This window comes from Vanacampus margaritifer, chromosome 10, assembly GCF_051991255.1.
Source record: "Vanacampus margaritifer isolate UIUO_Vmar chromosome 10, RoL_Vmar_1.0, whole genome shotgun sequence".
NCBI lineage: Eukaryota > Metazoa > Chordata > Actinopteri > Syngnathiformes > Syngnathidae > Vanacampus > Vanacampus margaritifer.
Genome location: NC_135441.1, coordinates 22704740 through 22729449, shown reverse-complemented (window position 1 = coordinate 22729449; position 24710 = coordinate 22704740). Strand labels below are relative to the sequence as shown.

General features: G+C 39.3%; 1 protein-coding gene across 11 annotated transcripts in view; it reads left to right on the top strand.

Annotated features, from left to right (window-relative positions):
* LOC144058763 (uncharacterized) overlaps positions 1 to 24710 on the top strand; it is a 184568-nt gene that overhangs the window by 146785 nt on the left and 13073 nt on the right. For 8 of the 11 annotated variants that reach the window (XM_077577274.1, XM_077577270.1, XM_077577268.1 and 5 more), the window contains one exon: positions 14600 to 14766. The exons of the other annotated variants lie outside the window; for them this stretch is intronic. The gene's annotated coding sequence lies outside the window, so the exon portion shown is untranslated. The remainder of the gene's footprint in view (positions 1 to 14599; positions 14767 to 24710) is intronic. 11 annotated transcript variants of the gene reach the window in all.

Sequence of the window (24710 nt, the reverse complement as noted above, 5' to 3'; positions counted from 1 at the left end):
ACAGTCTGCTACTTGCTTTTTATTCCCCGGACAAAAAGGCCGTCAAGAAAGTGTAACGTCTGCACGCAAAACGGACCAATGTGAAAGTGAAAGTAAACTGTTGTGCGAGTCCTGGCGTCTCCTTACACGCAGGAGAGCGTTACAAAAGGAAAAACTGTATTTGAAACATCCACATAATTGTAAGTAGTACCACAGTTGCACACATTTGTAAATAGTTTGCGAAATTGTTTTGTCAAATTGTTACACTGTTGAATGGAAATAAACATATTTTGCAATCAAAAAACACTTTTTCATTGTTGGTGAAAGCGTTTTACAGAAGTAAAGCACTATTTAGGTGTTTGTGGCATCATTCATGGACAAAAAGAAGTGTAGAATTCACTAGAGTGCATGAAATAACATCGTTTCACAAAAAGCTCTTTTTCTCCGTTTTTTGTTTCAAAAGAGAGAATTTCGGTGAAAGTAACCATTTTCTATTGCTGATTACTGAAGAACGGAATAAGGTAGAAACAAACTTTTTTTTCTGATGAAAGCTGAGAGTCCAATCTTTCATTTGGTAGTATGTGTGTTTCCATAGTCCAAACACAACATTTTCTGTGGACCTTGAAAGATCACTCAAAATGCTTAAATTGGCTGGCAGTGGGGACAACCCGTTTCTGAAAACGTCTGGCAGTGAAAGAGTTAAAAAACATACACTCTAAAAACAGTCGGGTCAAAAATAACCCAACTATGGGTCATAAATGGGCCGATCGTCTACTTGGGTCAATTTGACCCAACTTTGAGCCAAGAAATGGGTCTTTACTTTGGTCAAAAATGTGGGTCATTTTGTACAAAACAACCCAGAAAGTTGGGTCATATTGAACCATAAAGTGGATCTGTCCATTTTTGATCCATAATTGTGCTACTTTTGACCCAACTGTTTTTAGAGTGCATATCGAAGACTGACGAACCGCAATTGGACCAGAGACTCAATCCACAATCATTGCCACAGACGTCTGCAGACGACAAGGAAATATGTCTTGACTTTACACTTGACGCACGCCCCGTAGGTTTTGTGAGTGACGAGTACATTAAACCCTCAGCCGTCAAACAACAGGCTCTGGCAGCTGTCATGTAAGTGAGCTGCTTGAGACCTCCGGGGCCTTTCAAAAAAAAAAAAAAAAAAAAAAACTTCCACCGCAGTGGTTGATCCAGCCAGTGGCTATATTGCAGTCTGACGAAACAAGCGTGGAAAACAGCTCAGGGCGGCGGCATCAATATTTAACCAAGCAGCTTGGCGGACCAAAAGAGGCTGTCCTGTTTTATCCCGCCCAAGGGGCGCCAGTCACTCACTAGCAGACTAATTGCGTTACATACATATGCAGAGATAGCCTTTCCGTCGGGGGGGGCTATGCTTTGTTTTGTGATCAACATCCTTTGTGTTGGAATTCAGAGTGGAAATGGTTACGCAACCTGTGTATTTCTCATTGTTTTAAAAATTGCTTCTGCATTATTTTCACAATATCTAGCCCAATGTGTGTCGCCTGATTGTTTACTTTTCAAATGGAATTCAAAATGCCAAGTCATTTGTCATGCAAGCAATCTAGTGTTTGACGTGGTGAAAATAAAATCCTTAATGATGTCGCAGTCACCCAACATGCCCGCGCGGGTCTCTTTTCCGTTTGCTTTTGTGAAATGTACAATGGAACCTCCTTTTATGAACCGAATTCCCCATTGGTAAATCGAAACATTCATTAAAAAAAAATCAAGGTAAATTTTTCCCGTAGAAATTAATGAAAAGGCAATTAAACCGATCCAGCCCCCAAATTGTTTACATGTTATGTTATTTATTTAATTAAATTTTTAGGAGGAAAATAAATGGAGTACAATATAAAAACAAAATAAGTGAAAATATTCCTAACTACAAACAAGTGCTTATTGTGCTTTAACCTTAACTCATTCACTCCCAGCCATTTTCACTGTTTTACTGGATTTTACAATTTCTAATTGTCAGGGTGATTCCACCTGAAAGAATTTGCTTCACTTTCTTGGGTATTTCTTTGGTACGGTTGCTGTGATCCTCTTGGCGCTCCTCCACCGCCACAAGATTGCTGTTTGCTCACCCGTCACCCCCCCCCCCCCCCCCCACATGCTCCACCTGCATACCCGCCAGCGATCCATTCATTCTCTCTCCCAGCTATCATTACTTCTTCACCTGTTCATCATCTCATTGGTTGTTGGGTTAAAAAAAAAAAAAGAAATACCTTCAGGGGGGTATTTAGAGATTAGCTCCAGTGTTCATTTAATTCTCGTCTCGTGGTGTCCTTTGCATAAGATGCTGCAGTGTTGACACAAGACGGTACATTTCTCTTTTTTTTTTTTTTTACCTGTCCTATTGACTCATTCATTCCCAACCATTTTCACTGAAGCAACCCCCTTCGCTCCCGGACGGTTTACTGGTCTATTTTGACTGATTTTGCAAGGCCCACAGAATATTGTGTTCCTAAAATTTTTTTAAAAAATTTAAACTACCAAAAGAAAGATTAGACTCTCTTCTTTCATCGGGGAAAAAAATACATTTTTAATCTGTTTCCGTTTTGCAGTGATTAGGATTAGAATAGAGCTAAATCTCATCATTATTCACAAGCCTGTTTAAAACACTGGGGAAAAGTGCTTGTTGCAACATGGCCCTGGCTGATCTCTTATACTCTGCTGCCACCTGCTGGTTGTTTTTTGTAATAACTACCGTTGCTTTAAGATACCTCTTCAAGTCAGAGGCTGCATCAAAGCCTTCTGTATGCTCCAGCATAAAAAAAACATAAAACAACTTTAAAATAGAACGTTTTTATACGTTTTTGGGAGCAAATGAGTTCAGCTGCTTAGTCATGCTATGGTGGATTGGAATCTGTTTCTATTTTCCCAAACTATTTTGAGATGTGACAGAAGAATTTGATTTACTCCTCTGCTGTCATTTGTATTGAGGATGGATGTCGATCAGTTGGACAGAACGAGGTTTGAGATGGGACAGACTAAGAAAAGAAAGAACGTTGCAGAAACGACAGAAAACAATAACAACTTTTCATATGAGCATTCTGGCTGGTACCTTGTCTGTAGTCACTCGCCGAAAGACACTCGATGATATTGCATTCACCTTGAGTTGAACGCTAAAGCATATCTGCATCGTGCACAATGTTTTTTTTACTATTCATTTTCACAATGGAAAAGAATCGCTCTAGTTTTGCTGACCTTATAATCCAAAGAAAGATGAGGTGGTGAAAGGAGCAGCCCTTCCAAAATGTAAAATCACATAAAATATACATGAAGGTTTTTACGTCCCACAATATGCGCAAATGAGATCGCATATTTGAATAAAAGTGCTTACACAGCTGCAACTTATTTTTAGTACAAATCAGAGGTTATATTCACAGATGATACTGGCACAGTTTTAATCATGATGCGTCTCCAAATGAAACGTGGACTCTATTTTCGACGTCAATCCTATGTGGCGTAACTGCACACTGAGGCAGGTTAGACCTTATGTTGGTAATTCTACACATTAGATAAGAGTACTGCGCTGCTGTGGGAATGGTCACAGTCACAGCTCAATCATGGCCAATTAAAGCGGCTCTGTGTCATACTTCTGTGTTGAAGCAGATAACGGACACTCGCTCACTTGCACCTCCAGTGTGAACTCTGAAACATTTGCTTTGACGTTTACAAATAATCTGCGTTGCCCGGTATAAAGTTGTCCGATTTTTGCCCATACAACAAAGACACCCACAACAATAAAATATTTGAGATATTGCGATTAACGTGTAGACCTGAGGCAAAGGCACTTCATATGTCATTCCTTACAAAAATTTTACATTTATATCTTTGCTTTCTGGCTAAATGTGCACTTAAAGCCTGCAGGATGTGCTATTAATCAAGCTATTGGCGCTGGTAAGATTTGCTTTCAACTCTACAGCTACTTCATTATGTTTAATTGTCAGAAATCTGCAAATGATTGATGTAAATGACTGGATTGTGTCCTGATAAAGCTACTAATGGGTTGCTCCCTTTATTGTAGTCACGCTGCGGTAATGAAAATGGTCCGGTCTTGATTGACATGCTTAACCGCGAATTGCATCTGTATGTGTCATTGCTGTAAGCCGTCAAACAAGCGTATTCATCAGGCCTCAATAGAAGACCAGAATTCAACCTATGTGAATTCTGAAGTAATCTCAATCTAGCTTCCAAGTGATTTATTGAGTCCGATTTTTCTTCCCCATACCGCCACGAAAGCATGCAACCTTGCTCCAGGGTTAGCAGAACAGCTCAAACTGTGTGCTGCTTATTATCTGTGATTTTGTTCTCCTGGGGTCTTAATGTTCACTAGAGAATTTCCTGGCTCATTTCTGAGACACAAAAGGCCATGTAACACATCATTAGTTGTTAAAATAGGAAATCCTTTGTCATTTTTCAACTCTTCCAGGGCCAAATCACTGCTCCTAGTCAATAGTTTTACTTGAGAGCAGAAAGCCAGAGTGGAGGAGCCATTTGGACTGTGAAGTATCACCACTGCTTCCCTGCTTCGAGACGAGAACACACTCGGTAGTGCCAGTTAGCAGTTGGCGCCAGCTAGGTTGCTACAGCTTTAAAAGGGGACAACATGGGCACTCTCAGAGCCCTTTGAGAACCAAGAGCCCCGAGTGTATGCTCGCCTTGTCATTTGCGTGACTACAAGTCACTTGATTTGTCGACGTGAGGTGTACAGTATTGTATTCAGCAACTCCAGAAGATAGCTAGCGTAATACATCGGTGTTATTTCTGGCTTGTTTGCTACGTATGCCAAGGAGCTACTAAAACACAATTTAGTGATGCTAATTACTGAATAGATATAATAATAATAATAATGCATATATTTGTGGCGGCACGGTGGCTGACTGGTTAGCACGTCCGCCTCCCAGTGGAGAGGACGTGAGATCGAGTCCGGGCTTCGGCCTTCCTGGGTGGAGTTTGCATGTTCTCCCCGTGCTTGCGTGGGTTTTCTCCGGGTACTCCGGTTTCCTCCCACATTCCAAAAACATGCATGGCAGGTTGATTGGACACTCCAAATTGTCCATAGGTGTGATTGTGAGTATGATTGTTCGTCTCTGTGTGCCCTGCAATTGACTGGCAACCAGTTCAGGGTGTACCCCGCCTACTGCCCGAAGCCAGCTGGGATAGGCTCCAGCAACCCCCGCGACCCTTGTGAGGACAAGCGGTAAAGAAAATGGATGGATATTTGTGGGGACTGGGGTCAAGTTGTAATTTACAATTTTAAAAATAAAAATTTCAGTCTTTATGTTACTTTATGTTCAAAATCCATCAATCCATCATCTGAAATGAACTCGTTTTTAATATGAAAGAAAAATGTTGCTGCCACCAATGTCCAGCTTGAAACGCTAGTGCCATCCAGTGGCAGAAAAATAACCTCAACACAAATTAGTCTCACAATCCTTTTTACAGTACAGTATATCTTTTTTTTTTACTTCAAATAATTCCATGAATTACCATATCAATGAACTAAAAGATACAAGCATATTTATATTTGGTTAACATATATTTCCACTTGTGCCATTCATTTGCAATTAATCACCAGCTAATTATTGAAATCATGCAATTTCTTACGATTACAAATGTTATTTGACTTGTTTTGGGTTTATCTTCTCTGTATGTTCAAGAGAGTGGAGAGGTGAACAACACCTACAAGCAACATGGCCCTCCTTCTCTAAGCAACCTCTAACAGCCAGTAATTCTCCTTTAAATGAAGGCAAACGCATCTGACACTGGACGCCATTATCAGAGAAAGCATTTTCTTTCAGTTGCCAAATGAAAGCCGCACAAGAGTGGCAGCTTGCCAGCCAAGGATAAGGTGCATTCTTCTCTTCTGTCCAATTTAGAGACCTTGAAGCACTTCTTGAACGTTTTATAATAGATGACCTTCTGTTTGTTCAGCCCCCCCCCCCCCCCCACCCCCTCTCCCACCTCTTGGAACATTTATTGGCCTTTGATCTGCTGCTGAGTTGTTTTGTGTTCAAACAAGTTTGAGTGAGCATCTTCACTTTTCGCAGACTGAAATAATACGAGAATATGAACACAGTAGAAGCTGTTCCCCGAGTCGTCACGTAACATGAATTAAAATAATCCTCATGACGGCGTATTAGGGCCAAATATAAAAAAAAAACAATTTTAGTGGGCGGGGTAATATTCAAAGAAAAAAAATCGCAAATTTGCCACTTTATAAACTGTGCGACTTTATAAAGTGGCAAATTTGCAAGAAAAACTCGTAAATTTGCCACTTTAGAAAGTGGCAGATTTTCGAGAAAAAAAACTCGAGAAATACCCGTAGCGTATTACTCGTTTGTGCCAATATTTTTTCGGTTGGGTTTTCAAATAAGGAGATAGTAATGGCTTTAACCATATCATGTTAAGCATTCACACTTTGAAGCGTTGGGTAGTGCCAGCGACAAAGACGCCTCGCTTTGCGAAGGTCCACTCCCTGAGGATCAAGCATTTAAGTTAATTTGTTAAAATAAATATTTACTTGTACATTTATGTTTCCCAAATTATTGTATACACATTCGTACATTTTTTTTTTTTTTTTTTTGTACAAGTAGCTAAGTTGATGTTGCTCTAGCTGCCGTGTATGACGAGTAAAGTTTAAATTAAGAATGAATCCGTCTCGCATAAACTCACATTTTTGCTACTTTATAAACTCGCATATTTGCCACTTCATAAACTCGCAAATTTGCCACTTTATAAAGTGGCAAATTTGCAAGAAAAACTCGTAAATTTGCCACTTTATAAAGTGGCAGATTTTCGAGAAAAAAAACTCAGAAACTTACGAGAAATACCCGTAGCGTACTACTCGCATACTTGCCACTTTATAAACTCGCAAATTTGCCACTTTATTAAGTGGCAAATTTGCAAGAAAAACTCGTAAATTTGCCACTTTATAAAGTGGCAGATTTTCGAGAAAAAAAACTCAGAAACTTACGAGAAATACCCGTAGCGTACTACTCGCATACTTGCCACTTTATAAACTCGCAAATTTGCCACTTTATTAAGTGGCAAATTTGCAAGAAAAACTCGTAAATTTGCCACTTTATAAAGTGGCAGATTTTCGAGAAAAAAAACTCAGAAACTTACGAGAAATACCCGTAGCGTACTACTCGCATACTTGCCACTTTATAAACTCGCATATTTGCCACTTTATAAACTCGCATATTTGCCACTTAATAAACTCGCAAATTTGCCACTTTATAAAGTTTTTTTCTTGGAATATTGCCCCCACCCTCTGAAAAAAATGTTTTTTATACGTGGCCCTAATACGCCATCATACTATCACTCCAAAAATGGTGTGAGAAAGGCAGTGATAAAGACGCCCGGAGTTTAGGCCTTAAAACGATGCTGTCTGCAGGGTTAGTATTAGCGACCATGCTTCAGGTGACATCTTATTGATCTGCAGCCAAGTTGGAGATAAGCAGGACATGACTGAACCTTTACGTGATTAGACGCTTGGATTGCGACCGAAGGACGAAACCCCATCTGAGCACCTATTTTCTCCTATAGATTCCTTTTTTCTTTCTCTTGCACTTTCAACAAGAAATACAGAAAGTGATGTGGAAAGTGGGAAGCACTGCTGGCTTTAATAGCGACCATGACGCATCTCCGTGCCTAAAGCTCTAACCAAGTGTGTCTGAGTCAGTGCCCGCCATCATGAGAGTGAGGACACTTGGTGTTGTCTTATCGGGAAGGTCCTGAAGAAAGCTGTTGTAAATTAAAGGAGAGAGGGGGGGGAATGGTGCTTTCTTTATCCTCCAATGAGAAGGCATCGGACCGTATATTTTTTTTACCACATAAACATGGAACAATCCGTTCAATATGTTACGGCTCAGTTCGATAGGTTATGATGCAAGGATTTTTTGGGGGTGTCATTTTACTTACATTTTAATGAACTTTTCAGTCCTGTAAACATGCCATTTCATTTTAAGAAATATCTTTCCAAATAAAAGACGATTCAATACCTATCTCGATGTATTTCAATATCTTTTAAATAAAACAATGATTTTACGGTTCAAACCATTTTTTGTTACATCCCTATTAAGTAGATAATAGATAGATAGATAGATAGAGAGAGAGAGAGGAAGCGAGAAAGAAAGAAAGAAATCTTGCTCTCTAGGGAGTTAGCTAGGGAACTTATAGCTAGCTATCGAGCTAGCTATTAAGCTAACTATTGAGCTAGCTTGATAGATGGATGGATATAGATAGATAGATATATATATAGAGAGAGAGAGAGAGGAAGTGAGAAAAAGAAGGAGAAAAAGAAAGAAAGAAATCTTGCTCTCTAGGGAGTTAGCTAGGGAACTTATAGCTAACTATTGAGCTAACTATTGAGCTAGTTAGATAGATAGATAGATAGATAGATAGATAGATAGATAGCGAGAGAGAGAGAGCGAGGTAGCGAGAAAGAAAGAAAGAGAAAAAGAAAGAAAGAAGTCTTGTTCTCTAGGGAGTTAGCTAGGGAACTTATAGCTAACCATCGAGCTAACTATTGAGCTAGCTAGCTAGATAGATAGATAGATAGATAGATAGATAGCGATAGAGAGGAAGAAAGAAATAATACATCTTGCTCTCTAGGGAGTTAGCTAGGGAGCTTATAGCTCGCTAGCTAACGAGCTAGCGAGATAGATGGATAGATAGATGAAATGTGCTCATTATATACTGGAATTTACAGTTGCTTATTTTATTCATGCAATTTAAATTTAACACTCATATAATTAAATACTGATAACAAATGGAATAAATATGTAAACATTTGCAAACCTTGCTAACTAGATGTATAGCTTAAGTAAGTGCACTCCAATTTTACTATTGATGCTGGTATCTCTTAAACATATCTTAAGGGTAAAACATTGATTCTTATTTGCTAAATTTTGCCTTTTACATAAGAATACAAATATTTCCAGAGTTCCACCCACAGAGTTTGTTTATCTTCTCCAGCATCATGTTGAGTGTTGACAATGATTTATAAGTAGCGTGCAGCTCTGCAGCAGTTTGAAGGCATCCCATAGGGCAGGAAATCGTTTCTTTCTAATGGTTCGCTGATGTTTCATTGTCATATCAGATATCAACACAAGACAAAATTGTCAGCGTTTATTGCATTATTTTTACAATCGTATTTGTTTTTTTTTAATTTCAGCACCAGTCGGCCATTCAACCAGGATTTCAAAAGTTTGATGCCAATGGATCACACGGTTGATATTATTAAAATCAAGATATTTGCAAATAGATATTAAGTCTAAGTAAATTTTTTGCATGAAATGAGTGACTCAAAAAGGATATTATCACTTTTGTCTAAGGTTAATTGAATACAAGCTGAGCATTACTCTTCAGCCATCAAGGAAAAGAGAGCGAGGGGATGTTTTTTTTTTTTGTGTGCCGTTGGTCTTCACGGTGTCCCGTCTACAGTCAACTCGACCTCTGTTAACACAGCGAGAGTTGTGATCAAGTCACAGTTGTCACGGCCTCCCTGAATTCACACATAATTACACCACAACTGCTCACATAAGCTGCTGTCAATCATCGACCTGCTTGAGGAAAGTGCCGGTAGAACAGTCAAGGCTGTAGTTGATCTCAAAAGAAATGATTTGTTTTCATGTCTAAATCAATTACTCAGTCAGTTGTTGTATTGATAGTTTCGCCGAAAAGCTTAACGATACACACCATATATTTTTTTCGCAATGTAAAAAATTTCCCGGTTGACCTAATGGAAGGTTTCAGACACAGATTCAGTCCTAACATTCCAATTGTGTTGACAGCTAAATTGATGACCTCTCTTATGTTTGAATAGGGTTGATCTCATTAACTCTTTGACTGCCAAAAAACGTTAAATAACGTTTAGTAAAATCCTATGGAGGAGTGCCAAAGACGTTAAAAGACGTTTGTTTCAAAACAGAGGTGAAACTAACCATTTTCTATTGTTGATTACTGAAAAACGGAATAAGGTAGAAACAATTTTTTTTCTTCTGATGAAAGATGAGAGTCCAATCTTTCATTTGATAGTATGTGTGTTTCCATAGTCCAAACACATAATTTTCTATGGACCTTGAAAGATCAGTCAAAAATGCTTAAATCGGCTGGCACCCACGGCATCCCTTTTCTGAAAACGTCCGGCAGTCAAAGAGTTTTAATATGCATGAGTAGGACACACGCGTACACATCGACGTCCCAGCCGTGAAATGTCTCCATGATTCAATTGACAAATTGAACAAATTCATTTTCATATCCAAGCAGCAGTGGCTTCCGTAGACACCAAAGCAGCAGAGGTTTGCGGTAACCATAATACGTCTGTTAAGTATATTTATGGTGAAACAGCGAGTCAGTTCACAAGTTTTGCCTCGCACCTATACACTCCCTCAGCCTGTGTTTCTTGTCCGAAAATCAACCGGCCATGCCCATGCGCTGTTCTAAAAATAGTAGTTTGGGCCTAATTGTAAACTGCCCTATGGATTGTACATTCCCAAAAAAATACTACATTGAACCGGTAACATTTCATTTTTAGCAATACTACATCATGAACAATAACAACAATCTATCTTTTCATTTCAAACCTTTCGGATTAAAGGTGAAACGTCTTCAACACACTAGAAGGTGCCGTTTCCTCAGTTCCACCTTTTCCATATTAGCATGACCACGCATTTGTGAGAATCACAACAGACAGTGAAACTCTTGATTGATAATCAAGGCATTGAGGCTGATTTAACTCCCACCTGCTGCTTGACTTGGTAAGTGAAAATCAAGCCACATATTGGCCACCGCTGAGCAAAATGCCCCCCAACCTCCCATCTTTCTAATCATCCATAATGTAGACATCATTTCAAGCGCTGGGTCCGAACCATACCTGTTACTATTTAATCCGACTTAATTCACTCCGGTCCTATCCATCCAGAAAAACAATTATTTGTACTCCATGATCCGTGACAGGCTATTCCATATGATTATGTTGCCGTGTTGTGGATCCTCCCCACTCACTTGACAGCAATTGCGACCCAGCTGGAATCGTGCCACATCATTTGGTTTGCAAATGAACCGCATATTGAATATCATTTAGATGATGCCTCCATGGGAATGTCGGAATTGTTTTTTTTTGCCCCCCCCGAAATGCTGCAACGCACTGCGAGTTTAGCACGTGCGCGTGACAATTCATTTGAAGACGCCCGTATTTGGGCGTCTTAACGACGCACAATGTTTATTTTATTTAACGCTGGTGGTAACCGGCCGCTTGAGAACAAATGAAGCAAGTTGTAATGAATTGATTGGTTAGTAAGTATGAATTCAATATGGTGAGCTTTTTTTTGTCAAAGCATGTTCTCATATCTGCTACTTAAAGAGAACTTCATTATTCATTTTGACAAAACCAACAAACAAAATCTCCCCTGGACTATTTCTCCTATCCAGTCCAGCGAGAACTGTTTTATATTTTTACGCTGATTAAAACTAAAATTGGCATGCTGATTCCAAAATTGTGGTTATTTTTTTCCTAGCGTGTTAATTTTTTTTCTCTCTCCACAGCTTATCCTCCAGCTAAGCAAAATTCCACTGATGAGCTGTAGTAAGACTGTAGTAAGAAGAACTGATTACAGCTGAGTAGCAGCAGTTCTATTTTGTTTTATGTTTCTTCTTTTTTCCAAGCTTGTAACTCTTCCATCTTACTGTTTTATTTACATAAATACACATTTATTTCATTTTTTTTTTTTTTTTAAGAGAGACAAAATCCTATAGCTCAAAAACTTGACCTGATAGAGAAAAACTGAGATCAGTATTGGATTCCGCACCCAAAAATTAGGTATAAACAGCGCTCAGACCTAACTGAGCAGTTGTGTTCCCTAATGCTATTTAACTTAATACTTACAAAATATCATGTTTTTACCTGTATGTGCAATTTATGTTAATTATGGTGATAGTAGTAGTCCCAGAATTCCATTACATTCCTAATTATGGGTGGGAATCTTCAACGAGCCCTAACATGAGGAAACGGGTCTGAGCTGAGATGGAATATGAGTTAAGCAGCAAAATCCAGCAGTTTTTTTTCAATATCAGAAGGCAGCCATTTTGCCATTTTCTGTCGAGTGAAAATGACATCATTGTTGCTCATGTCTCAGGGAACAACCAATCACAGCTGAGCTTTAAAAAAAAAAAAAAACAGGTGTGCTGTGATTGGTTGCTGCCTGAGCCCGGAGCAACTGTGATGTCATCTTCAGTCGACAGCAAGTGGCAAAATGGCCGCCCCCTGAGATGGATAAAAACGGCTTGATTTTGCTGCTAACTCATATTCCAAAAAATGTCATATTAATCAGAATGTCATGTTTAGACGAGTGAGGTCACATATAACATATCATTGTCAAGAAATGTTTAAGGTTGAAATGAAAAAAAGATCAAGATCCCATTCATTGCATGCAGTGTGAAAAAGGAACAAAACACAACAGTGGAGATTATTTTGACGGTGATGTTTTACCCCCCCCCCCAACCCCCCCCCCCCCTCCTCCACACATGCTATGTTTTTCACAAGTCACGCTGACTACACAAGACTTGCTTGAGGACAAAAAGCAGGGGGGGGGGGGGGGTCAACGTCAAGCGTGCGTGAGCGTGCAGGAGCGAAGGCACCAGTGAGGATGAATGTCAGACATTTTGGATGTCTTCCAATCTGATATCGTGAGGTACCACTGCTTCGTCCCCCTCGGGCCTGGTTGACATTTAAATTGTCTATGCTGGTGACCAACGCATAAAGCAGTATTGTGCTGCTTCTATTACAGCCAAGGTCACGGCACTGCAGTATTGTTTGCCTTGATGTCAAATGTTTAGTGATAGCTCATATAACCCAATTTTTTGGATTCCCCCCCCCCCACCCCCGGAAAATACATCATCTAGAAGCCATAACCATGCCAAGACTCTTAACAGGGCTTCACTTTTTGTCTGCCTGCTAGATATGCAAGGTGCAATGTTTATTGATGAGCTGTCAGTCAATGTGAGGCGGCGCCACAGCATGAGCCCTGACGGTAAACACACCAAGCACACTCGTGCAAAGATGCGCGAGTAAAACGCAGGAGGACCCGCGAAAGATTCGAAGGTCATTCGGCTCCTGCGTGTGGTCGTCGGCAGGGGTGGCGTCAACGCGTTATTTCACGCGGCCCGGCCCCACTTTTAACTCCCATTTGTACTTCTCCCCGATTGTCTTTTCCGATTCTTATGCTCACATTCATTGTCATTCCACTCAAGAATCCTCCCTTGTTAGAGCTTGCCACGGCTGATCACACCCTCTGCCAGTCACATTTGGTTATCTTGCTAACGTAATCCCGCAAGCACCCGTCCAGAAATATAAACGTCAATGCAACTTTATCCTGAATGCCACAAACGTCCATCCTTCATCCGTTTTCATTACTGCCTATCTTTATTAGAGCTACAGTATATATACATACAAATATAGATGTGAAGTGACCATTAAAAACGAATGCCGAATCAAAACTTACTTGGCTTTTCACGATCAAGATTGTTCCGGCTGATCACCGATCAGCGATTTTGAATAAAAAAAAGATGGAGCAAATATATAAAATAAATAAATAAGTGGAATTTCTGTTGAAATTGCGTGGGAAATGCTGAGAAATGAATGCTAATAGCTGAATGCTAAGCTGAATTCTAGTAAGTGAATTGAAAGATAAATGATGTGAAAATTACAAAGTATTAATAGTGAAATAATTTGACAATGATTAGTATTCAATATTGCATTTGTACTAAAGAGTTGTCCAAGCGGGGTTTGAACCCATTGAAAATTGATGGGGAAAAGTTGATATTAACTCATTCACTGCCATTGACGGCTATAGACGTCAAAAATTAATTTGAACTATTTCTATTAGTTTCACATTTTTCCCCACTTTTGTTAACAAGAATATGAAAACCTAGGAAAAAAAATGATTGTACATTTAGAACAGATATAAAATTTGTGATTAATCTTGAGTTAACTAGTGAAGTCATGTGATTAATTACAATTTTTTAAAAAATAATCACCCGACGCCCCTAATAAAAAAAGAAAGAAGGAAAGATTATTAAAAATTAGGGGCGTCAGACGATTACATTTTTTAATTGTAATTAATCGCATGACTTCAATAGTTAACTCACGATTAATCACAAATTTTATATCCGTTCTAAATGTACAATAAAAAAAAATTCTAGGTCGTCACACTCAAAAAAATGTGAAACTAATAGAAATAGTTCAAATGAATTTTTGACGTCTATAGCCGCCAATGGTTTAAATTTGAACGGTGCAAATCAGAAGTATTACGTGGGAGTTGTTTTACGGCAAAATATTGTGGAGAATAAAAATCACAATAACAAGCAGTGTATCTATTTCACTGTTGGCCTCTGGATTCTGCCATTGTCCCGTGTGCAAAGTCATACATATAGTCCGGCATAACTGTAAAAACACGAGTATCGCGTGCAACTGGACCTACAGTGCAATATATGCTGCAAAAAAAAAACACACACAGAGTTGAAGAGTTAATGTTTTGTCTGCAAAACATCTTCCTGTGTCCTTCTGTTGCAGATGGCGCCGCATGCATCCAGTTTATCTCCCCTTTTTGAAGGGCATTTAGCAGCATACAAGCAAACAGATGGAGACGGGGAGAGGTTAAGATCCGGGGGTGAACCCGTCGGCGTTTCCCCGTGTGAGCCGTGACAGCGCGGCAGACAGCGAGAGATAGATGCCTCCAGGTGCCCAACGCCGTGAAGCACAGCAGCTGTTCACTCGTTCATCTTTTGTTCCCCTCACCTGTTGACGCTGACGCAGGCCCAGCCACTCGCCCTCTTTATTTCTAAACAAACACTGTAAATAATGTAACGAATAGAGTGGGGAAAACAGATGGACTGAGCAGACAAAACCAATCAATTGTTAAAAACTGATTTGAGTCGGTGGATAACTCTGTTGGACCGTGAGGGAGGGAGAGAGAGTCGGAGGAAGTGAAATGCTGGAGAATTGCAAGCCGATATCCGTCACAGTGGCATTAATGATATTCTCGATTCATTAGAGCGCACCCTGGGGACCTCAGTTATTAGACATGTCCCAATTAGGACCTGTGGTGAGCTAATGCTTCTGGCCCGGGTCGAGGGGCAATAAGAATTAGGAAACCTGGCAGGTTGCATCAGTGACTCCATCTACACCCTTTTTGGGAAAGGCAGAACACAGCAGATGGACGAGAGGACGTTCAAGGAAACCGGGAGCGAGCCAGCCATTGCTACAAAGAATGAGACAGCACTTTAAGTGGAATAAATTCTCCTAAGGGAAAATTATTTCCAAGTTCCAACCACTGTCATTTTTCACCCATTTGGAAATGAAATACTGGACAGTTATTCCCGCTTTATCAGGTTTAGATTCCCAAACACCTATTTTTATTCAGCCGTTTTTTTGTCCTTCAACTACTTCTACAATTCTCAACCGGTTCAAACCATTCCAACTTTAACATGTTCCAAAAACTCATGCCTGGCGGGCTTTTACTTTTCGCATTCCTAACTTTACCGTTTTCCCACAATTCAACATTTTCCACCTCAAAAAATCTCTTTATACACACTTTTTGTCATGTTTATTTTCAGTTTTGTTTACTCCCTGTCATGTTTTCCTTGTGTGTTCCCCTTGTCTTGTCATTTCCTGTTTTATTGTGAAAAGTCTACTCCTCTCGTTTCTGGTCACTTGCCCTTCCTCGTGTGGTGTCTGTGTCAACCCTGATTGTGTCCACCTGTGTCCCCATTACCCTCATGTGTCATCCAATCAGTGCCCTCAGCCAGGTGTGTCTTGTCATGTCATTAGTGTTGGTGTATTTAGTCGGTTGTCTCCCCCCTGTCTGTGTCGGTTCATTTTTGCTGTTGCCACGTTCGTAAGTCTTTCGCCACGTCACGCTGACCTCTTTGCCTTATCCGGATCCATGTCATATTGTTAGTCTCGCCTTAGTTGTTTTTTCATGTTTTGCTTCAGGTTTTGTTAGTTCCATTTGTTTTGTACTTTGAAGTTAGCTTTTTTTTTTATTTGAAATTAAAACCTCTTTTGGACTGCACCTCTGCCTCCTTGCTCTGCCTTCCCGCATCTGGGTCCTAAAGCCCCACCCTATTGACACTTTTAAAATAGTATGAACACATTTTAACATATAATATATTTACAGAGAGGAAAAACAATGAATAACACAGAAATGTTGCACAGTGTAAAAGGTTTACAGTAAACAAAACTGAACAATTTTATCATCTCATATTATGTACATCGAGAGTCATGCCCAAAGATCCTACAGCTGTCGCTTTCTGTAGGTTTAAAAAGCAGGATCACAGCATATAACATTCAAGCATTTTCAACCAAAACTAGCTTGTGATAAATGACAGTACTTCCTGTTTTGTTTCTTCTTTCAAATTTACTGTTAATACATTTTATGATGTCCAGTTTGATCTTGAAACTAGTGTATCTTACGCAAACATCGAAGTAATCGCTTACCCAGTGTCCCGTCCTCTAAGCTCCATTCTAGGATGCGACCCATTAATCATATCACCATTGTTTCATCCCATCCTCTATACCACAGGTAGGCATCGAGGTCCGGAGTCATGCAGGTGTTTGCCCTTCTCCAACACAGCTGATACATGATCAGCTCATCAGCAAGCATCTGCATAAGCCTGATAATGACCCTGTTGATTGGAATCAGCTTGTGTTGGAAGTGGGAAACCTCCAAAACCTCGAGGACCGAGATTGCCCGCCTCTGGTCTGTAAGAATGTACGCGTCCGCTTCAGAAATTTCCACTGGCTGGTCAAAGAAAAGCCACTCTTGGAAAAGTTACCGTCCCGTGAAAGACAATGCCATGTTATATTGCTCACTTTTACGACAATGTCAGGACGCAGAGGATGTGAAGGAGAGCTGGAGTGCTGAGAAGCTAATACATCATCTTTATGATTTTGTGACGAGCTTCCCGAGCTGAATGGATATTGGCAGGTGAAGGGATATTTACAGTCCGTCTTACAGCCGGAATATGAACTTTTTGAAGAGCGTGTTGTGCAGCCGAGCCTGCCTGTTGGACTTTGAAAGCAATCCCTTTTTCTATTTGAGAAGCTGATCAACCGGTCCATTTCAATTGAATTGTGACCAATGCTTGAAGAAACTATTGATCTTCCAGTACATTACTTTTTCTTCTTTTTTTTTTTTTTTTACAGAGTTGTTGTCTGAAGCGTTTCAAATATGCTGTTGCCATATAAATGAACCTCAGGACGGATAATACACGATATTATGCTGCGGCACTGGCTATAGGAGCGAAGGTCATTTTATTCCAAGGTTTGTTTTGTTTGACCGAAAGAAAAGTTAGTCATCAGCAGGATGAAACATAAATCATTCAAACCGCAAAAAAAGGACCAAGGTCCCTCCTGGCCTCTTCTGGGAGAGTTGGTCTTCAAGTGGTCGGGATCAGGCCAGCTCATGTTTGTTATGGCTGCAAGTCAGATAAATCGATGTATCAGCACTTCCTACACAGCCCGGTTCCCTTTTGTGTGCCTTTGCTTGATTAAACACATTGAGCGACCCGTCACCGGATGACCCCGCTCTGCGGTAGCCCATCTATGTGTCACAAAGCTGATAGGTGATGTTATCATAGAGCAGTAACACAAGACTATCAAAAAAGAAAAAAAACGCTATTTCGTGACCGTTCATGACCATTTTCCATCTCTTACATCATCTTTGTTTTTATTCTTTCCCTCTAACAACGTCACTACTAATAAACTCCTATTTGAATGTTAACTAAATGCCCTCACGCAACGTAGCATCCATTAATGCATGAATCATTTTCGGGCTTTTCCCCATCATCCCCTCTCTCCGTCTCTTCAAGACGAGATGATGCAACAGAATCGACATCTCTCGGACTCGACTGCATCCAAGAGATGATTATGTGCTTTTCTGTCCAATTGAATGCAGCTAATGATCGCGAGATTTTTATATTTAGAAGCTGGCGTTACTTAATTTATTTTTTCCCAGTTCACCACATACTGTAATTACCAGTATTGGCTTGAGAGTAAATGTAAAGCGGGTAAACACACATTCAGCTGTTGACACCCTAAAGAAATAATGCCCCTAAACTACAATAGGACCAAAGCAGCAATTAGTCTCAGGGAATAATTAGCTGAAGTCTGCCTGACTCCCTTGTGAAGGCCACGGAGAATAAAAAAATAAAAAAAAATAAATGACCATTTTATCTGCAAATATCTGACCGGATGATCTCACTACAGTTGCCTCCACTGGGTAGCTTAATTGGAAGTTTAGCAATTGGGGAGATTTTAGTGTGAAAAGCAGCAACTCAATAAACACGGTTTAATTTTATTGTGAGAAAGAAGTTCAATCAATATCAACTAAAACCTATCCTTTTTTTTTTGGGACAGCTTAAATTCTCATATTTGTAACTGTTTTGAGGCATTTCCAAAAATGCGTTTCAAAATTTTACAACCATAAGCACGGTTGACGATGAAGATTTCACAGTATGAAGAAACTGGAGGACGTTCACAATAGAACGGCCGTGAGCGAGTACTTAACGGGATTTTGACTGAATCAAACCCCTTCGCTCCCGGCTGTTTTACTGGATTTTGACAGATTTTGCAAGGCCCACAGAATATTGTGTTCTATTGCTATAAAAACATGGAACCTACCATCATCGGGGGGGGGGGGGAGTATGTTTCCATCTGTTTCCATTTTGCAGCAATTAGCATTAGAATATAGCTAAGTTTCATCATTATTCACAAATCTGTTTAGAACTGTGGATAAATTAGCTTGTTTGCAACGTGGCCCTGGTTGATCTCTTACACTCTGCTGCCACCTGCTGGCCGTTTTTGTAATCACTACTATTGCTTCACCCCTTTTCTGCAGTTCAGAGGCTGCCTCTCTATGCTCTGGCATAAAAAAAAAATTAAAAACAAAAACAACAACATATAAATATATCTTTGGGACGCTTAAAACATTTAAAATAGCATGTATTTATACGTTTTTGGGAGCAAATGAGTTAAGCACACTATGTGTCAAGCTTTTGATCGATACTTTTGTCTACAAAGCCACCGGCAAAAATGCACTCCATAAATATCCACTTTATTTGGTACAGCAGCTGCTTATTGGCACAAATAAGCCTTTTGGCATGTTCGAGTCCTTTAACTCAAGTATGAGTGCAGTATTAAATGAGGACGGAAAGGAGATTGAAGTGACTTTGAACCCCAGCAAGCTAGTTGGTTCCAGTTGCATGTTTCAGGAACTTCTATTCCAAGGGACTATGAGATCTCCAGGACCAATCAACCACGCTTTTAGAGTTTACAGAAAATGTACCAAAAAGAGAAATATCCAACGTTGTGAAAGCTGTGTGTACGTGGGAGAGGTCAAAGGGCACAAGTTTGGAATAACTCCGCAACGACAACCAAATATCTGCAGATTTTCTGAACGTGTCGAGCTACAGCAGAAGAAGGCACTTCCTGATTATGCCATCTCATCAGTTTTCCACACAGCCCCATACGCACCTGGAAAGCTACTCGATCTGAGCGCCACAATATTCTTTTAAGTTCTCTAAAACACAATTTCCTCTCAGATGCTGTTCACAAATGGTTGGAATCCTACCTCACAGACAGGCCTTTTATGGTAACTTTGGATATCTGCTGCTCCAGAGTGCATCAAATCACATGTGGTGTGCCCCAGGGTTCGATCTTAGGCCCAGTGTTATTTTAATCTGTAAAAGATTTTGAGTTCCAATCTTTTTATGAAAAGCGCTCTATAAATAGTATTGATTGATTGAACGGAAGGAAGGCTTTGATTTGGTGTTAAAATCCTCAAGTCGGTTTGCATTCTTTCATTAAAAGGTTTGCGTCACATTTCACATTTCTTTCAACAAGCTCGAAAGTGAGAGTGCAGAAAAATGAAATATTTTGAGGTCAGCCTTGTGTGTTATTGAAAAGAAATGCTGCTGTCACTCCTAAACACCCTTTTGCCCCAACAATATTTATGAAACGTACCCTTGGTGCAATATACAGGCCTACTTTCTGGCTTATTTCCTTTTGTTCTTTAGAGGAAAACATAACATTCTTAAGTCTTCAGCTAGTACGTATGGGTCACAAATAAATAGCAGACGAGCCTGTTTTGATCATTTGTTTATCTGATTGAGAAATAGCGGCTGGAAGGGGAAAAGGAACAGTGAGAGAATAAAAATGAAACCACGGAGTTCCAGATAAATGAGATGTTATATGTTGCCTAGCTGCAGATTGAAAATCGATCTGATTAAATGTATTCTATTGCAAGGCAATCTACATTTTGGTGGGGATCTTTTTCATTAAAAGTTAAAAGTTCTTACTGTGGAGGAAAGTGTGTATTTGTGTTGCGAGTGACCAAACTAATGGCAAATATTGTGAACAGCTTACATTAAACCCAAAGATAAAGTGCTTAATACATCGGCAGAGCGCTCTAGCTGCTTTTGTTGTTGCTGCTGCTGTCATTGCTGGGCATTCTTTATTAAGTTTAGGCATTTATTCAATACCCTTGATAGCAAAACAAAAGGTTACGTCCATGTCAAAGAGTCTCCCATCCTCCCTGCTTTTTCCGATGTTTAAAAACTACTGGGATATGCTAGGCGCTAAGCTAACTTGCTCCTGCGAGCTTGCTAGCTATCACGGTGTTAGATATTACTAACATTTGAATTCTTTATTTCATATATTAACCATTGTTATACATTATTAACATTTTAATTCTTTATATTAACCATGTTGAAATGTTTTGTAGATGTGAGGTAGTGTTGAACTCAGTATAATTTGACCTTAAGCTGGAACATATTGTTTGGTCTAAAAAAAATTCTTCTCAGTGTTCTGTGCGAAAACGCATTTAGTCCTTGAGAACAGAATCTGCTTCGAACACACACACACCCCTGACTCTGTTTGCGCCATCGCTCACGGAAAAGCACCCAGAGAGTATGTTTTGTCTACAAATGAAAGAGAGGCGGTCAGTTTAACTATAAGAAGCCATCTTCCCCGCGGAAGAGACACATTCGGCACTCTGAAATTCCACCTGTTATGTGATGTTTGGAGTCTGTCACGATGTCCAGAGATCTCTGTTTTTTATTAAATCATTTTTGCAAAGGTGTTTTTTCTTACATTAAATCTGTCTTCATATTTTTGGAACACGCAAAGAGGACAAATAAATCTTTTCCTCTTCAACGGCTACGCTATCCTAGCATGGTTGCTCTGAAAGTGACTGACCCAAAAAACATGCTAAATATTAATATCAGCTCTTGTTTTTGTTCTCTATTTTGCACCATGCTGAATTTAGATGTTGAGTTTTGAGATCTGCAAAATGCTCTCAAAGCTACATCTGTTTTCATTTTTCATTTTAGAGCTTAGAGGCTATATTAGCCATCCAGAAATACTTTCGTTCAAATTTTTGCAATTAAGTTTATATAACGATACATACGGCTATGTTGAAGGGAATCAATTTGTACCGATTTTACAGTTTTCGGCCATATTGCTGTGCTCTACAAGCAGTATAATAACTGTCACTACTAAATCAGAATGAATGGGCAAAAATGGTCTCCTCTGTGACTTACCTCAACCGTACTTAAACAATGGCTTGCGTGCGTGTTCTTACATCTCTACCATTGAAAGCCACATGCATAGCGTAATGTAAAATACATACAGTATATTAAGAACTATAGCAGATGAAGATTGCATGTTTTGGTGAAATTCACATTGTCGGCCATACATAATTTATGAATCACCTCGATCTGTAATTGCTTTTCGTCATCATCAATAAGTGCATTTTAAAATGATGCCACGCAAAGGAATATTTAAGCGGCTTCATTGAGATGGAGTAGTATCAACGTCTTGTTGAGGTTTGACGGGAATTGTCCAAGCTGGACACGGCTGACATGTTTGAATAGATGCTGTTGCCCTCCGTCAGCCTCTGTAACAGCTCGCCGTCACCTTCAATCACTCTGGATGAGCTGCTCAAACTACCGGCTCCAAAAACAAAATCAATGTGATTCAACTGGCTGCATTTCAGTCCTTATTTGTCCCAGTGTGAAAGCCATCAAACCTTGACTTAAATGTCCTTTTAGCTGTTGCTGAAGTTCAAGCAAATAAATGAACTCTCCACCTCTGCGTTATGCTCCTTCTTAATCCCCTCGGAAGCAGCGGGCCATTTGTCCTTGACTGTGACGGAGTCTTGGGTCAATAAAGGCACCGCGGTGCTATTGTGGGGCCGCCCAGCGAGGCCTCTGCTTGGCGCAGCAATACTCTGACTGGCGTCCAAGATAGATGGAAGGGACACTTGGACGGGTTTGCCCGAGCGCGTCCGTCACAGCTAGTGGACAGCGCTGATGCATATTGTTGCCTCCCCTGCTCCTGTGGTGGAGTATTGGATACTTTTATTTTTATTTTTTTCTGGAGAGCTCAGTATTGTTCATTCGGTAATTTTACAGATTTGACATGTCACCATCATTGCTCTCTTTTTATTTATTTTTATTTTTTAATACATATTTTTTTTTAAAAAAAATAAAAAAAAAATAAAAAAAATTTAAAAAAATTAAAAATATATATTTTTATTTTTTTTATTTTATTTTTTTCTCGTGGTGGGGTATTGGATACTTGAAGGAAAAGTCAAAAATAAAATGCTTTTAGTGGTTCAAATCAGTAGGTGACATATTTATTTTCAGTGTTATAGGTTTCCCCATCACTTAGCTGACTCATCTTGAATAAGACAAAAAATTAAAAAAACATTTTTTTTTAATGTACTGTATATATAATTTGTGTATTTATGTATCTTAATTTAATAGATTAGGACCTTGGTGAGGTGGAGTAATTGCGCCATTCCAAGCTAGCTATTTTATCTCAGTCTTTGTATGTAAACTGCTCTCAGTTTAGAATTTTGAAGCTTGAGACGATTTGAAAATGGCGATACTAAAGCCCGTAATCCCACTGAGGGAACATTTGCAAAGCTAGGGAATGTTAATTTCATGTCGGGGTTCGTTCAAGGTTGCTAAAAGTTCGCTAGGCTAAACATTTATCGTACGTTTAGCAACCAAAACTAAGCTAATTAGCATCGGTTGCTAGCTTGGTGTACTAGTTTGGTATATACATATGGATTATTAACATGTTTCAACTATGTAGCTTCCTCGAAGCTAGATGGCTAAACTTTTCGCGTTCCGTCTTATTTGAGTGAGAAGAAAACACAAGCGGTGGTATTCTCAGAGAATGTACATACAAAGGACATCTATTTCTGTATTGTCTTACAGTTTTTACTAGTCAAATTAAAAACAATTGCTTATTGTTTATCTCAACTGTTTACATTTTAAAATATTTCTGTAAATTATTTTATTTATTTTTTTTTACAGTTATTAGCGATCAGTTTAAAAGCAATTCCTTTAATAATCGTGTTTCTCTTATTTGATCAACTCTCGCCGTAATGAAAAACTCACTGAATAATCATTCATTTTTTCTTATTTTTGGGCCTGCTCCTTAGCACACAAGTTGCCTTGAATCTGTTGGACTCTGGCAAAGGCGAACAAGACACAAGTAAAAGCAAATTAATTCAGCTTGTGCTAATAAAAGACAGCTCAGTGTGATGAGGGAAAAATAATTAATAAAAATCTTTGAATCGACTTGATTGCCCTTTGGATGAGCATGTGATTTTCTAATTAACCTGCCGCAGCGAGGACACGGGTGAATACAATCAGTCTGACCCTTTCATTATTTGTCATGAATATATGGATGACACCGTTATCATCAGTTCCAGCCAGGTCTCGCATTACCATGCGCCACAACACATTCTCACCAGTTCTTGAGACAATGTGGAGAAAAGTTAAACACTATATATAGCCTACTATTGTCTCATCAATTCCAGACGCTGGACAGACACTTGTCATGGTTTGGGTTAGGTCTTGGTTAGTTTTTTTTTTTTTGTTTGTTTTTTTGTCATGGATCAGGTTTAGTTTGGGTTCTGTTTGATTTTGCAGCCTCTGAACTGAAGAGAAAGGTTGAAGCAATGGTAGTTATTACAAAAAACGGCCAGCAGGTGGCAGCAGAGTATAAGAGATCAACCGGGGCTATGTTGCAAAAAGCTGTTTTCCCCACAGTTTTAAACAAATTTGTGAATAATGCAGAAGGATAGAACACATATAAATGTACTTTTTTTTTTCCGATGAAAGAAGAGACGCTAATCCTTCTTTTGGTAGGTTCCATGTTTTTATAGCAATAGAACCTAATATTCTGTGGGCCTTACAAAATCAGTCAAAATCCAGTAAAACTGCCAGGAGCAAATGTGGTTGCTTCAGTTAATTGTTCACTATCTACTGAACTGCAGCTTGTTGTGAGCTATCATCCTAAAGTGCAAGTGTCTCAATTTCTTGTTCGCACGCCAAACCAAAAATTTAGGGAGTTAAACTGTTATTTACAATGAGTTAGTCAACTAATTCAATGAGAAACATAAATACAAAAGAAATAAAGAAAAAAAGACAGTGGCTAGCTTTGCGCTGTATACAGTATTAACTCATTCACTGCCATAAATTCATAAAAAAGGCAATTAAAATGTTTTATTGTAATTAATCGTATGACTTCACTAGTTAACTCACGATTAATCGCAAATTTCATATCTGTTCTATATGTACAGTGAAAAATAAATTCTAGGTTTTCA